We start from the raw sequence: 15,572 nt of genomic DNA on the forward strand, positions 1-15,572 counted from the left end.
ACTCTCTTATCTCCTCTTCAGGAACCTCCCACTCCCCGTGACAGGTACAGGAAGCAAAAGTACTACAAGTTGAGCATCTCTAATCTGAAAATCCAAAATCCAAAACTTTCTGAGCACTGACATGATGCCACGGGTGAAAAATTCTTCAACTGAATGCATGTGACAAGTCACAATCAAAACACAATGTGCTAAAAATGTTGTATAAAGTTACATGTCAGGTAATGGTCACAGGTTTTGGGGATCAGGACATGGATATATTTGGGGGCCATGATTCAGCCAACCACAGACCTCAAATTGAAATTTAGCAATCCTTCATATTATAAACAAAAATCCATAATAGTATTGGCACTACCTGGAACTTGATCACCAATAGAAATCAGATATTTTTTAGGTTGCATGACAGCTTTTGCAGATATCTTGAATTTATAGAAGGTACCATACCCACCACCAGATCTTATTAGTTAACACATTACTAAAAACATACAGCTAGTGCTATTTCATAGATGTGGTTTTATTAAAAAAAACTTTTGATCAGTACAAGTTGTCTTCTTTATAGTCATATATTTTATTATGCATTCAAAACTTAAATCTGAGATTCTTTACCTTTGTCAAACTGGCATAAAACACCTGTCCTAAAGATTGTCATCATCTGGGACCAATGTTGTGGCATAATGAGTTGGACCACTGCCTGCAACACTGGCATCTCATGTAGACATGGGTTTGAGTCCCAGATGCTCCATTTCCAATCCAGCTCTCTGCTAATGTGCCTGGAAAGCAGTGGAAGATGGCCTAAGTGCTCGGGCTTCCGCACCCATGTGGGAGACCCAGATGAAGCTCCTGGCTCCTGGCTTCCAATCTGCCCAGCTCCAGCCATTACAGCCATTTGGGGAGTGAACCAGAAGATGGAAGATTCTTTCTCTCCCCACCCCTTCTCCCTCTCTCTTTCTTTCTCTCTCTTTCTCTCTCTCTCTTTCTCTCTCTTTCCTTCCTTCTGTAGCTCTTCTTTTCAAATAAATAAAATAAATCTTAAAAAAAATTGTCATCACCCATACAATTGAACTTTGGTAGAGCCTTGTCTGGATTAGCCTAAAGGAAGCAGAAAGAGGGCCTGGAAGAGGCAAAATCAAGAGCTTTAGGCGCAGGCGCAGAAGGGCCATGTAGCATTTCTATACAGATTCTATTATGTATCACAATCCCCCATAGGGCTTGTTAAAACAGACTGGGGGTCCCACTCCTACAGTTTCTGACTCACTAGGCATGAGGTAGGGCCTGAAAGCTTGCATTTCTTTTTTTTAATACATACATTTATTTGAAAGAGTTACAGAGAGGAAGAGACAGAGAGAGGGATCTTCCAAGTGAGTCTAGGAAGACTCCCAAGTTTCAACACACTTCATGGGACAGTTAGGCCAGGGCACAGGGCACTGTGGTGAAGGCTAAATAGCTGGCCACCAAAATCCATCTTCCCTTTCTTCTGTCACAATAGATTGCCAGACACATTGAGTGCCCCCTCCCAATTCTTACATTTGAGCCCTCCATACAGCTACTATATTTGAACATGACTGCCTGGCTAGATATATTTCCTAGCATTGCTTATGGTTGTTTGTGACTCTGAGACTCTGCTCTAGACCAATGGCTCTCAAAGCATCAGCCTCATCTCAAAGCTTATTAGAAACGCAAACTTTCAGGGCCATTGCCGTGGTGTGGCAGGTAAAGCCGCCACCTGCAGTGCTGGCATCCCATATGGGTGCCAGTTTGGGTTCTGGCTGCTCTACTTCCCATCCAGCTCCCTGCTAATGAGCTAGTGCAAGTCAAGGGAATTGTGTGTTCGGTCCTGTTCTGCCAATTCTGAGTGCTTAGGTGTAGCTGGGTCATCTCCCTTGGGACTCACTGGACACACTCTTATTCTCCAAGCTGTGGTCCCAGGAACGGTGTAGAAATACAGCTCTTGAAGCAACATTCAGGTATCCTCATTGGGTACAGCACAAGAGGGACGTCAGAACGTCCATATGGCGATCGTGAACATAGGAAAGCTCGGTGATGAGCCGGTATAAGGAATAGTAAACATGAATGGCTGCAAGCTACTAATAAGACACTATGACATAAGCGAGTTGATTAAGTCATGGTGGGGAGGAGGCTACCACCCCCAAGAAAGGCTCTGACCAGGAGCTATTCTTCACATTAAGCATCGGGTGACTTTTGAGAGCTGCCACGATGTACTCAGAGTTTCTCTTAAATAGGCCAGGCCCCACTCTGCTTCTTCCAGACTCTCTGACTTGAGTGTTTGAGCGGCTTTTCAGAGTAAGCAGAATTGCAGGAACACCAACCTGGCAAGGATTCCTGGGGGAAGTCAAAGTGAAAAATCTCGTTAGGCTTTGCATTGCCATCTGCAAAATGGAGACTGTACTGTCAGTCCTGCACGAGGGGTGGTGTGGCTTATCAGAAAAGAACATGGGCTCTGAGGTCGAACTTCCTGAATTCAAACTGCAGGAACAACAGAGGAATGGCCATCTCCCTGAGACTCACCTTCTTCATCTTGAAAATGGGGAGAATTTCACTAGCTTTACAGCTTGTGGATGCAGGCTTCAACTACACTGGTGAAAACGTCTAGCACAGTGGCCACCAAGCCATTGTAGACGCTCAGCTAATTGTCATCAGTGCCTTTGCCTTGCTTGGGGAGAGGCTGGGTATGCCATCACTGTAACTGGAAGCAGAGGAATCACGCAAGGTATATTTAGGGTGGCTATGGATTAGCTACAACAATAATAGCCTGAATGTGAGTATTAAGCCCCAAATAATGGGGGAAAGAGAAGACTTGGGCTAAATTTTAAAAAGACATGCTTATGCGGGAGGAAATAGACTTTTTTTTACCTCCTTGCGCAAGTTATTTTCCTCAAGGATTTAGACAAGGAGGGGGAAGCTGGGGTTTTTATAATAAAGGCTGGAGCGCTCCATGTTCCTTTTCTTAAACCAAATCTAATAGCTGAGCTTTGTCTGAGAAACTATGTGAACGATAATTGTGATTTTAAGACTCACTATACCAAGAGTCCTCAAAACCACTAATGGAGAGAAATCTGGGTCTTTTCGTCCATCCTGCTATTTCCTTTCAGGTCATTAAAGTGCCTTATAGGAACGGCAAACACTTGTTTTGATTTGGGTTGCAATGGCCCTGGACCAAAGGCTAGAAAGCACTCCTCTGTATGCAGCCTGGCTAGAAAGAGTCATACGAGAAAGGAATTTTTCCCCCAACAAGCTCTTTAAGCTGCCTATGCTGGGCCTGATTAATTCAGGAGAGCAGAGTCCAGGAAAATGCTTTTCATTCCAGTTAAGCTCTTTCTGGCTCTGGCTCTTTTTCCTTCCTCAATTCAAGGAGTCTGAAGACGCATTTTTCTAAAGCATCCTAGTCTCTTAGAGAGAGGAGTGTTCAGTCCCACAAAAGGAATGCAGAAATGCTTCCTTCTAACTGGCTTTGAACTCAAGGGATTTCTTTCTTTCAGCGTCCTCGGAAGGTGAAGACAATTCTGATTTCTGTAACATTGGTGAGAAATCAGGGCAGCCAGCCGTTAGTGCTGGGAACCTGGAATAATGACAGCACGAACAACAGAAAAACAAGGAACAGGTCTGAGGCAATGCGATTGTGTCTGTGTGTTTCTCCTAGACTAATCTCTCCCTTGGTCACCCAGTTGGAGTAATAACTGTATGTCCTTGGTGCTGAGCAAAGCACGCTGATTTCATCTGTTCTGCTCTCTTGTTCCTCCACTGGGGAGAGCGAGACAGGAAAATGATGGTGGGGATACTACATTTTTGTTATTTATTGGCAGGACTTTCTTGCCCTTTGCTAAAAGCTCTCATTGGGAGAAGCCGGCAGCAAGGAGGAAAGTATTTCTTTAGCATAGTTGTCATTTTTCAGTGAATGGAATGTAGTTAAAAAGGCCATAAATGCTGCTTCTATCTATTCACAGAGTGGTATCATCACAAGTGCCAATATTTCATACTGAGGTTAAAATCAATTAATTCTTTGAAATGTCCTGTTTTCTAAGTGGTTACAATAGGGCTACCTTTCAGGGTTATATTAATTGTAGGATCTGCATTCTGTAGGGGCTCATTTAAAAATTAGCATACTGAGGCTCAAAGGTGGTGACACGAGCTTCCCAAATTATTGAAACCTGGTTTCATATCTGGCTGTAAAAATACAAATCGGCCTTTTTTTTTTTTTCCCCACTGTGCCGGCTCAGGGAGCAGCTGTTTATGATATAAAAAATATCACAGCTGGCTGGTTTACAGCATCTACTATAAATACAGGGGTATTTTATTCATCTGAAGAAAACCATGAATTGGATCAAGACAAGTTAGAAGGAAAGGCAGGAGTTTAGATTTTAGTGAGTGTCACAAAACATGGGCCAGGTGGAGGATTTGAGCCCAGGGCTGCTTTTCTGGTGGAAATCCCTCTCCCTCCCCACCCCTCACCCCCATTTGTGGGACTCCCCTGAGCCATCACCTGCCCTTAAGAATTCATCTTCTCCAATAGACGCTGGAGCCTGGGCGGGGAGGAAAGGAGCTGTGGTTGAGTACACAAGAATTGGCATCATAGAAATTCCAGGTGATCCAATTATTAAAAGCCACCAGAGATATTTTCTAGTATATATGCCTGCCACATCAGGGAGCCCCAAACAATAGCATCCAATTCCAGCATCAGAAAGGCCACTGTCTCATAAGATGAGCCATTTCCTTTCAAGGCACTAGACTGCTTCCATGTTAAAAGAAAGCTTGATTCCCTATAACTTCATTGCACTGGCTTCCTTCTGATTTTTCCAACTCCACATATTTAATGGTTTATGTGCATTAAAACAAATGACATTTGGCCCGAGGAAGCCTCCACAAGAGTGTTTACATAAGAACCTGCAACCCAACTTCGTGTAGGAACAAACTGAAAACCTAGGCAAGGAGCTGGCCTTTGTAACAAATAGCTGAGTCTCAGTCGATCACAGCCAGCCAGCTTCAGCCCAGCACAGGTGTCAACTGCTTACATCATGTTCGAACAGACAAACACCTGGCTGTAAGCAATCCAGCTGTCTTTGGAGCTCACTTCCATTTTCTGAATGTCACATCCTTCTCTCTGGCTGTAAGTATAGCCTGCACATTTGGTGGGATAGAGTATTCTGAGCCATTCTTGGTCTGGACTGCTGCCTGTTTCTTGAACCACAAAAAAAAAGCCAAATAAGACCTGCAAGACTAGATCTGTTGTAATTTTGTCTTTTAATATTTGCTCGGATACCCTGCTCATCCAATAAAAGATTAGGGGCAGCTTGCCAAAAACAAAATTCACAAGGGCATCAAAAGAGACAAATAAAAGTTGAGAAAAATCAGGTAAAGAAGAAAAGATGAGGGTTAGAGAATCATACAACCAAGAGTCAGTCAGAATGTATTTCCTAACCATCAGAGCAAAGAGACACTGAACATAGGCTCCAGGAAGGCAAGGTACATCTCTATTTTGTTTCCCGCTCGGTTCCCCAGGACCTATACTGGTGCCTGGAACCTAGCAGGTGCTCAATCAATGTGTGTGGGAAGAATTTTGAATGAAAGAAGAAAATGCAATCAGCTACAATACGCCTAGTATCAGTAAGATCAAAAAGAATGAATTGTTCAAAAAAGGCAATTCCTGGAAATAAAAATTTGAGGAGAAAGTCCTCCGAGTCCTCAAATAGAGGACAGAACAAAATGTAGTGGATGACATACTTTTCAATTTCCTTACAAATGGTAAAAAATAAATAAATAAATAATCTCTGGTTGCTTTTTATAATGCTACTCAGTGTAGGGAGCTCATATAAGGTTGAAAAGCTGTTCCATAAAAAATGACTCCTTCCTACAAGAGGACAAATAATGAAATAAAAGTCTAAAGTGCTGTAATTCCAAGCTTCTCAGAGGCACGTGTGTGCATACCCAGGAGATTATGTCTTTGTGGGAGGTGAGGCAAAGAGAGGAGGTCATGGGATGCACAGCCACAGATGTGGCTACCGTGCTGGGGTGTTAAATTTACTGGAAGATGGAGCTGGGAGAGAGGCAGAGAAGGCAAGTGACTAGGCTCGTCCAATTTCAACCCTTACTACTCAAAGTACACACATGCCAGCAGCTTTGTCATCAACTGTCCCCCAAACCCACTGAAGTGGCACCTGCATTTTCACAAGACCCCAAGGTGCTTCATACATGCAGGTTTGGGAACCACTCATTTAGTTCATTATTTGTAAATTCAGAGATACATGAAGCCATTAGGAAGTGAACTGTAAAATTTGCATTACTTTCAAAGATAATTTGAGAAGCTCAAAGAGAAATTTCTCTCTATTGATTGGTAGATTGGGGCTATACCTGTGGATAAGTGCATAGATTGTGAGAGCTCAAACTCTTCTAGTTCTTTTTTTAAAAATTTTAAATTTTTAAAAATTTTATTTAAGGCATACACATTTCATGTATTTCCTATATACAGATTCAGGACACAGAATATTTTCCACCCTTTTTAGGGCAAAGATGCGACTACTTGACAAGCATTGTTCCTATTTGCTGAAAAAGAACATCTAACTTCTTCGAGTATTTAAAGACATCTCTGAAGTTCTCATCTTCTCTCTTTTGAGCTTTTCTGTTTTGGTTTGGTTTGGGTTTCCATTGACTGTAACACACGAACACATTTTGTGGTTGTAACCATGCTTCACAGCAGAAGGGTACTGATGGTAGTAGCATCCTGCCAAACTCCCTCTCCAGAAACAGAAAGTCCTAACCTATAGCGCTGGCCAATTATAATGGTGTAAATACTCCCACTATGACCCATGTCAAGCTACGAAAGTTTAAAAAGTAGCTCACGAAATTCCTGAATACTCCAACAAGTACCAACAGGCTCCAGGACAGCACTGCTTCCAGACCTTTTTCCGCTGTGCCTGGCTGACTCAGATCCATTGCAGTTTGTCAGCCTGTCATGGTCTAATAACCCAGACAGAGTCTGGTAGATACCAAGAACACTCTGGAATTAGCTTTTGCATTATAGTGTAATTAAGGTAGTCCAACATCACATTTGATGTGGGTAGCCATGCACACTTTTGGCTCATGGCGAACTTATAATAAATTAAAGGTCCCATGCTCTCCTCTACCACTACCCTAATGTTAATCCATATCTTTCTCATACTATTCTTGCATATCATAATTTTTAAGCAAAGGTACCTATGCATTTTTGTTGCATTTAATCTTGCTCATTCTAACCCTCCATTCTAGCTTAAGAATCTCCTGAATTCTAAACCTGCCATTGGCCATGAGATCTATTTATCTATATTCTACAGCCATGCTGAAGTTTCCTCATAATTGTCTATTACAGGGCCAGTGCAGTGTAGTGGGTAAAGCCACTTCCTGCAGCACCAGCATCCCATATGGGGGCTGGTTCGTGCCCTAGTTGATCCACTTCCAATCTAACTCCATGCTAATGGCCTGGGAAAAGCAGCAGAAGATGGCCTAAGTGTTTGGGCCCCTGCCACCCACTTGGAAGACCTGGAAGAAGCTCCTGGCTTCTGGCTCCCACCTGGACCAGCCCAGGCCAAATCTCTCTCTTTCTCTCTCTCTCTCTCTCTCTCTCTCTCTCCATCTTGCTCTCTGTAACTCTTTCAGACAAATAAATAGATCTGTTTGAAAATTTTCTATTATGGTCTTTAATAAAAGTAGACTAGGACAGAGTTAAAGAGAAGGACCCTACAACACTATTGAGGAACTCCCTCAAAGTTGACATTCAAGATCAGACATAGATTCACGAATCTATTCTATCACCCAGATCATAACATCTTTCTTTCTTATCAACAAAAATGTCATGCTAGCCCTGTTAAATAGCCTTCTGAGATCCAGATACACCATAGCTAAGGCATTCTTCTCTTTGGCCACTTTAGTGACACCAACCAAAATCAGGGAAGGGGGACTAAGTTTTGTTTTAGAGAGACTTATTAATAACCATCGTTTTCCATTTTAAGTGCTTCCAAATCAACTCCTACAATTTTCCAAGAGCCAGTGCCCAATTCAATGACTTGCTACTGTGGTGTGTTCTCTTATACTGGAAGGTTTCACTAATGCAGGAAACCAAACAAAATGGGAAGTGTGGGACCTTGGAATTAGACTAAGTTGCAGGGACATATGCTCAATTGAGGGCAACTTGAATGAGGAAGTGGGAAGAGGTTAGTTCTGACCAGTAGGTGGAACATGGTCGGTAGAGAGTATAATTCTACACAATTCTTTGGCAAGAGTGATTGGTGTCATGGAAGCCTCTCAAAAGATAACAGGGAATAGAATGGGCAGGCAGGTAGAGCCAAGGAGAAAGATCTGTACAGCGACCTAAGGAAAGAGAAGATCAGGAATCAGGGTGTTCTGTCAGCAAGTTGCAAGCTGGAATCTAAGAACAGACCCCAGTACCTAAATCAGGGGTGGACAATGCAAGGAATGCCCAATGCCAAAAGTGGGGCACAAGCACAGGGCTGGACATATCGCCAGCAGAATAGGATGATGGAATAGCAAAGCACTGAAGTAGTATATTGCTGACTGAAGTCACCTCTTGCCGCAGAACCTAGCTGAACTTTCAAGTAGACAAAAGATCATCCCTAGCCACAGAGAGAGGGAAGGCAAAAAAACAGGGAAGCAGGCAGATACTGAAACCTTTAACCCATGGGCAACGCAGTGCCATGCAATTCAAAGAGTCACACTGCTGAGTTCCAATCTTGCCTCCACCGTCTACAAGCTATAGACCGTAGGCCCATTTGGAACTTCTGGGCCTCAATTTGCATATCTGAAGAGTGACAAGTTTGAGCGCATCTCTCACAGGGTTGGTGTGAGAACTCAATGCGTCATGTAAAACTCTCAGAACAAGTGTCTGGCTCCTGTAAGTGCTGTGCCTGTGCTTGTTGCTAGTACCGTTTGCCTTTTCCAGTCAGAAAACCTGGACACATGCCAGTCCTCCAGCTTCTCTTCCTTTCTCCATCGTTCTCCTTGTACTCAATTGCAGTTCTATTATCTCATCTGCATGTTCTTTCCAGGACTCTAGATATAATTTATGCAGACTTACAGACTTTAATTCATTAAAGGCAGCTAGGGGCTTTTAAAATACTGCTTGATATCTCTTCACTTCCTTTTTTTTTTTAACTTTTTTTTTTTTTTGACAGGCAGAGTGGACAGTGAGAGAGAGAGAGACAGAGAGAAAGGTCTTCCTTTTGCCGTTGGTTCACCCTCCAATGGCTGCCACGGTCGGCGCACTGCTCCGATCCGAAGGCAGGAGCCAGGTGCTTCTCCTGGTCTCCCATGGGGTGCAGGGCCCAAGCACTTGGGCCATCCTCCACTGCACTCCCTGGCCACAGCAGAGAGCTGGCCTGGAAGAGGGGCAACCGGGACAGAATCCGGCGCCCCGACCGGGACTAGAACCCAGTGTGCCGGCGCCGCAAGGCGGAGGATTAGCCTAGGGAGCCGCAGCGTCGGCCTCACTTCCTTCTTAAGTAGGCAAAGGCCCTGTGTCAGATCCCTGCTGAAACCTTAGGTAAAAGAATCCATCTTTGCTCTTCTTGTTCCTGTTTCAAGATAGTTTGCCTTAATGAAAACTGTAGAAACAAAATAAAATTGAGATTTGGAGTAGGTAGTCAATAAGAGTTTAGGTAATAAAAAAAAAAAGGAAGAAAAATTCTTTGAGTAGTATAAAGTGGCCTTGAGAGGTAATTAAAAGATCTGCTTTCTAGTCTTGCTTTCAGCCACGGCAGTTTGGATGTGGCAAGTGGCTTAACCTCTCTGGTTGTTGGGTCCTTATGTGCCAAAGAAAGGGATTTGATGAGGCATTCTCTGTTCACCATGCTGGTTGCCAGCCACACGCGACAACTGAACACTTGAAATGTGGCTAGTCTGAACTGAGACATGTGAGTGTGTGCTACATACTGCATTTTGATGACTAAGCACCAAAAAGAATATAAAACACCTCATTTGTATTTTGCATAGATCATATGTTGAAATAAGAATATCTTGGGGAAAAAGTTATTAAAATTAGACATAGCTCTTTCTTCCCACTTTTGAAAATGTGGCTCCTGGAGAACTTTCAAGTAGTCATGTGGCTTGCATCTTACGTCCATCAGACAGCACTGCTTTATGGGCCTTCTCTGCTCCAACCACGTTTTAGTCTGTAGGATTCTGATTGTCTTGAACTGGTGGCATTTTCTGAAGTCCGAGATGACAGTGGAAGGAGATGCAGACAACAAAATTTCCAGTGGCATTCTCGAATGTACTCCCTCCTTTTCCCCAGCCTAGGCTGGTTAGAATGGCCCAGTTCCTGAAGGTGAATTACTAAGAACAATGTAGTAAAATTGCCATTGTGTTTTCCACTGCAGAGAAATGTCAGTGGTTTATTACTGTAACTCATTCTTGCCCTAACTTCCAAAAGAATGTAGCAAAGGCATTTACAGCTTAAATTCCTAGTAAGGAATTATCCAAATTACTTGAAAAATATCTTTCAGTTTATATCTTGACTTTCATTCTGGACCACCTACGTGAGGGTGAAAAATTTGAACTTTGATTTGGAGAGCTTGAAAGTATTACAATGGTCCTAAAAACAATTAGAGACAATTTATTTTTAATGACACCTATGAAACACCTTCATTCCCTTTCCAGCTAATCTTACTGAATCAAGGTCAACTTGTAACCAGCAGGAATAATTCAATTTCTCTACAAAGAAATTCCTGCCAAAACCACTGAAGATATTAGTAGAGATCAATAACATCAAACTAATTAAAGAGTAAGAACAAAAATGATAATGGGGACAATGTGTGTTTGTGTGTGTGTATGTGTGTGTGAGAGAGAGAGAGAGAGAAAAATAGTTTCTAAAGCACTAAAATTAAACACATTTCAACATATATATTAAACATTTCAACATATACTAGAAAAATATTCAAAATAAAACAAGCAGGAACAAACCTGAATTCTCAGGGGACTGATTCAATGTCTGTGATTTATAATGCCAAAGAAATAATGTGTTAAATTGAGAAATTTCTTATTCAGTGTTCACGCCTGATGTCATAAGATCTGAGACTTTGTGACTGACAATTATAGATATGAAATCAAGATGCTCTCCTTCTCTACTCAGACCACAGTGATGTAGGATTGTATTACAAAGAAGTAGCATTTCCAAAAACACACTCCAAAAATCTTTGTTAAGTAAACTAGACATCTAAAATACTGTACAATGAACCTATAAGTTTCTATTAAATCATCATCCTGACAAACCAAATGTATGCATCTAAATGTATACCAGACGTTACATACTGTTGGGGGATATTTTCCCCCTGTAGCTATGAATGATGAGTGCACAGGGAGGAATAATGCTATGGCAGCAGGTGATATATAGGTTGGGGTCATAAAACAAAAACATCAAAACAATTTCTTAGTGTCCCCAAACAGAAGGCATTTTGATTTTGCTTCTGGGTTGAGGGTGAAAGTAAAATGGAAGGGACTAGGAACAAAAAGCAAAGACTAAAGACCAACTGTTTTCAACTAGAAAACGCTGCCTTGAGCTATTCAAGGTCTTGCACATAAAATAAAATGGTGATGCTCTTTTAATTGACACAGACTTAGCTAAACTTGTCCTGCCTTCTAAAATTCCAATTCAATAAAGCCTTCCCGAGGAGCTGTGATCCTCTGAATATGAGCCACACAAAATGTCAACCAGGCCCTCCAACTCGCTGAGCTGCTCTGCACAGGGCCATTTGCTGGAGGTCAGGGCACACATATCAGATCAGCTGGTGCCCCCAGCAAAAGACATTCTAGGCCCTGTTTATCCTTTGAGAACTGTTTGCCTTGCATTATTTGCATGGGTGGCTATCTTTGTCGTAAAACCTGTTTTGTTTGCTTTCTGGAATCACTTCATCAGCAATGACAAATATTACGAAGCATTTTATGTGGGTAGAATATTGCCCTCGTTGCTGAGGCTACAAAAAGAAAGGAGACAGAGGCTCAGCATTTGACATGTATTACACGGTGGTTGGGGGGGGGATAATCCATGGAGGGCCCAAAAAATATACATCGTAACATAAGTGTGAAAGGGTAGAAGGGCAGAGGGCAAGCTAGCATCAAATGTACATGGACATGAGCAGCTGACTATCAAGAAGCCTGTTTACCTGGGTTTACAGGAACAGCTGTTTAAAAAAAAAATCCCTCCCTAACACAAAAAATAATAAATGTTCACCCTGATGTGAAGGTACCATTACACAATGGTACCCCATAAACACGCACAATTTTGTATGTTAAATCAATTTAGAAATTATTTGTAACCCTCTGTAAAAGGCCAGGAATAAGACTCTCTTACAAGTAACAAAGCATAAAGGAATAACGTTCCAAGTAAAACTCAACAGCTATGCTGTTTCTAACCCAGCCCTAAGGAAACATTGCTGGGATTCTAAGAAGGAAGAAAGCTATAAGTAAACATTTACTTTCACTAAAACTGTGTAGCACATTAGAGAAACACCATGTATTGAGAGCCTTGTAACAGAATATAACAGTCGGGGACTACTATTCTCCAAGTATTTCCCACTCTCTATTTTCCGGATATACAAATTGGACTGCACTTCTCGGCGTCCTTGTGTTTGGGTGAGCCTGGTGACTAGTTCTAGCATGTGGACAGACATATGCAGGTAAGTACAAAGTGTAAAAATCCATGATTCACATGTGAACACTCACCAGAAAGCATTCCCCATGAACGAGGCACTAAACAACCAAAGAGACAAAACCAATGGACCAGCTGATGTCAGTGAGCTTCTGTCAGAGCTCCATGGATTTGGCAAGGCAGAAAAAATGGAGTAGTCATGGTAGTGGAGAGGAAGGTAAGACAGAGGTCCAACAAGAACTGATTCCTGCCACCTATCAGTAACAGAGATTAATTACTCAGCCTCCACTATGGTACTTCCTTTGAGGAGACTGCTTGGTCACTGGTAGCAGTTGACTCCCATCCTCAAAAGCACAGTAATTCATTCACTCATAAATAAATACTTATTCCAGGAACCAGCGCCATGGCTCACTTGTTAATCCTCTGCCTGTGGTGCCAGCATCCCATATGGGCACCAGGTTCTAGTCCCGGTTGCCCCTCTTCCAGGCCAGCTCTCTGCTGTGGCCCGGGAGTGCAGTGGAGGATGGCCCAAGTGCCTGGGTCCCTGCACCCCATGGGAGACCAGGAGAAGCACCTGACTCCTGGCTTCGGATCTGTGCACTGCCGGCCTTAGCGGCCATTTGGGGGGCGAACCAACAGAAGGAAGACTTTTCTCTCTGCCTCTCTCTCTCACTATCTAACTCTATCTGTCAAATAAATATCTCATTCATCTCTTCTAGGTTTCCCCTCAGGAAGGAAGCCTCCAGCGCCCTGGACTAACTTCTCCCTGAGCCTGTATGGTGAAGATGCTGAAAAGGATGTGAGCGTCCACCATGGAAGGCAAGTCCATGACTACCCAGAACCATTTCTCCATCACATGCCCCTCCAGCCCCTTCGTCAAGGCTACAGAGACTTTATTCTGACTCGAGCTCTTCATTCTCAATGCATCAAAAACCCTGCCTTCCACGCTGCTCCATTCCCATCCCAGGAGAAATGAAGTCCTGAGGCCCTCATTGGCTTTCCCTCCATCTCCTTAACTTAGGCAGAGTAGTGTTCTTTCACCATCTACTTCAGCTCCTTTACCTTCCCTTTATAAATATTCTCTTCACCACTGACTCACAATTGTGTGTATATTTTATTCTACATTATATTATTATGGAAAATATGTATGGGCTAATGCTACCTACATAGCATTCCAAGTCAAGAAAGCAAGCTCTTTAGTAAGCATTACTATGAGATAGTCTCACATAGAATGGAAAAGCACTGACACACGTTACACACTCTCTTGATCACATATTTTTAAATTCTAAGCATACACATCCTTTCTTGCACCATGCACCAGTTTACAGTATCACAGCTGGAATCCTGCAGTACTGCAGTTTATCTTTAGGTTTCGATGCAACAGCCATTCAGAAGCACTTGCAATAATCACGTGGTCACTACCATGTGTTAGTTCATCTTGCACATGTAGCAGTGGTGTGTGGGCCTAGAGCTCAGCTTCCAAAACCCAGCCTTTCCATGACCATTTGTAACACTGGCCACTTGCACCACACAGGAGGTGTGTGTGTGTGTGTGTGTGTGTGTGTCTGTCAGGGCAGGGGATATTTATTTAGATCACTTTCTATGGCGGTGAAGCAATTTCTCACATCTGAATACTAAGGTAATCCTCCCTGGTACAGGGGCACAGGGCAACTGCCTCTAATTGCCTCCTAAGAGCTAGAGAAAAGGCACTAGCTGTTCAAATACATGCACTTCCCGTGCACATGGAAGAGGAGGGATTCTGCAGCTTCAGGGTCAGAGTTGTGGGAGACCTCAGCAGGCAGGCCCACAGCAAGAGATGATGCTGAAGTCTGGGGAGAGAGAAAAGAAAAAACTACTATAGAAAATATGGAGGGAGGTTCAAGACAGGGGGTAGTCACCAATAACTGGAAGAACACAGATTCTTTTTCGAGGAACATTCACCAAAGTTCAGTATAACTGGGCCATCAATCAAGTTTCAACAAAAGTCAAAGGATAGAAATCATCAATAGCCTGTTAACCAGTCCCAGTGATCTTAAGCTACACATCAATTACAAAAAGATTACCAGAAAATTAGCTACTGATTGAAAATTAAGCAACACAATTCTGAACTATCCATGAGTCAAAAAAGAAATCACAACAGAAATCAGAAAATATTTTCAATTGAATAATAAAGAAAGATATTGCATATCAAAACTCATGGATTCAACTGAAACAATACCTAGAGGGAAAAATCAAAGCTGCAAATTCATATATTAAGAAAGCTAGGCTGAGAATCAATGATGTGTGTTTCCATTTCAAAAACTGACGGGGCTGGCGCTGTGGCATAGCGGGTGAAACTGCTGCCTGCAGTGCCAGAATTCCATATGGGCACTGGTTTGAGTCCCGGCTGCTCCTCTTCTGATCACTCTGCTGTGGCCTGGGAAAGCAGTGGAAGATGGCCCCAGTTGGGCCTCTGCACCCACGTGGGAGACACAGAGTAAGCTCCTGGCTCCTGGCTTTGGATTGGCCCAGCTCTGGCTGTTATAGCCTTTTGGGGAGTGAACCAGCAGGTGGAAGCTCGCTCTCTTTCTCTCTCTCTGTGCCTCTCTGTGGCTCTGCTTTTCAGATAAATGAATAAATCTTTAAAAGAAAGTTATCTTAAAAAAAAACTGAGAAAAAGAACAACAAATCAAATCCAGAGAAAACAGAAGGAAGAAAATAAGACAGATGACCACAGAAATCAGAGGAGAAAATAATAGAGAAAAATCGCTGAAACCAAATGTGGCTTTTTGTAAAGATGAATAAAATTAGTAAAACAGAGGATGTTAGGGAGCTTTCCAAATCCTGGGGTCAGAGAGAAACATTAAAGTCTGTATGTCGGGAAGGTGGCAAAAGGGAGTGGAATGGAGCCTGCCTGAGTAAGGCCCCGACTGCTCTCTGTGTGTTAGCT

At 42.7% G+C, this 15,572-nt stretch overlaps 1 long non-coding RNA gene across 19 annotated transcripts in view; it reads left to right on the forward strand.

Annotated features, from left to right (window-relative positions):
- The window catches only part of LOC103351774 (uncharacterized), a 37,751-nt gene extending 24,014 nt beyond the window's left edge, over nt 1-13,737 (forward strand). For 12 of the 19 annotated variants that reach the window (XR_007911999.2, XR_011385408.1, XR_011385405.1 and 9 more), the window contains one exon: nt 13,363-13,737. This is a non-coding gene — a long non-coding RNA (uncharacterized lncRNA). Of the gene's footprint in view, nt 1-21; nt 538-751; nt 1,037-13,362 lie in introns of those variants that run through there. The other 7 variants (XR_011385402.1, XR_011385406.1, XR_011385415.1 and 4 more) reach the window with 2 other exon arrangements.
- Nucleotides 13,738-15,572: the final 1,835 nt, after the last annotated feature.

The sequence above is a fragment of the Oryctolagus cuniculus genome, chromosome X, assembly GCF_964237555.1.
Source record: "Oryctolagus cuniculus chromosome X, mOryCun1.1, whole genome shotgun sequence".
NCBI classification, from domain to species: Eukaryota; Metazoa; Chordata; class Mammalia; order Lagomorpha; family Leporidae; genus Oryctolagus; species Oryctolagus cuniculus.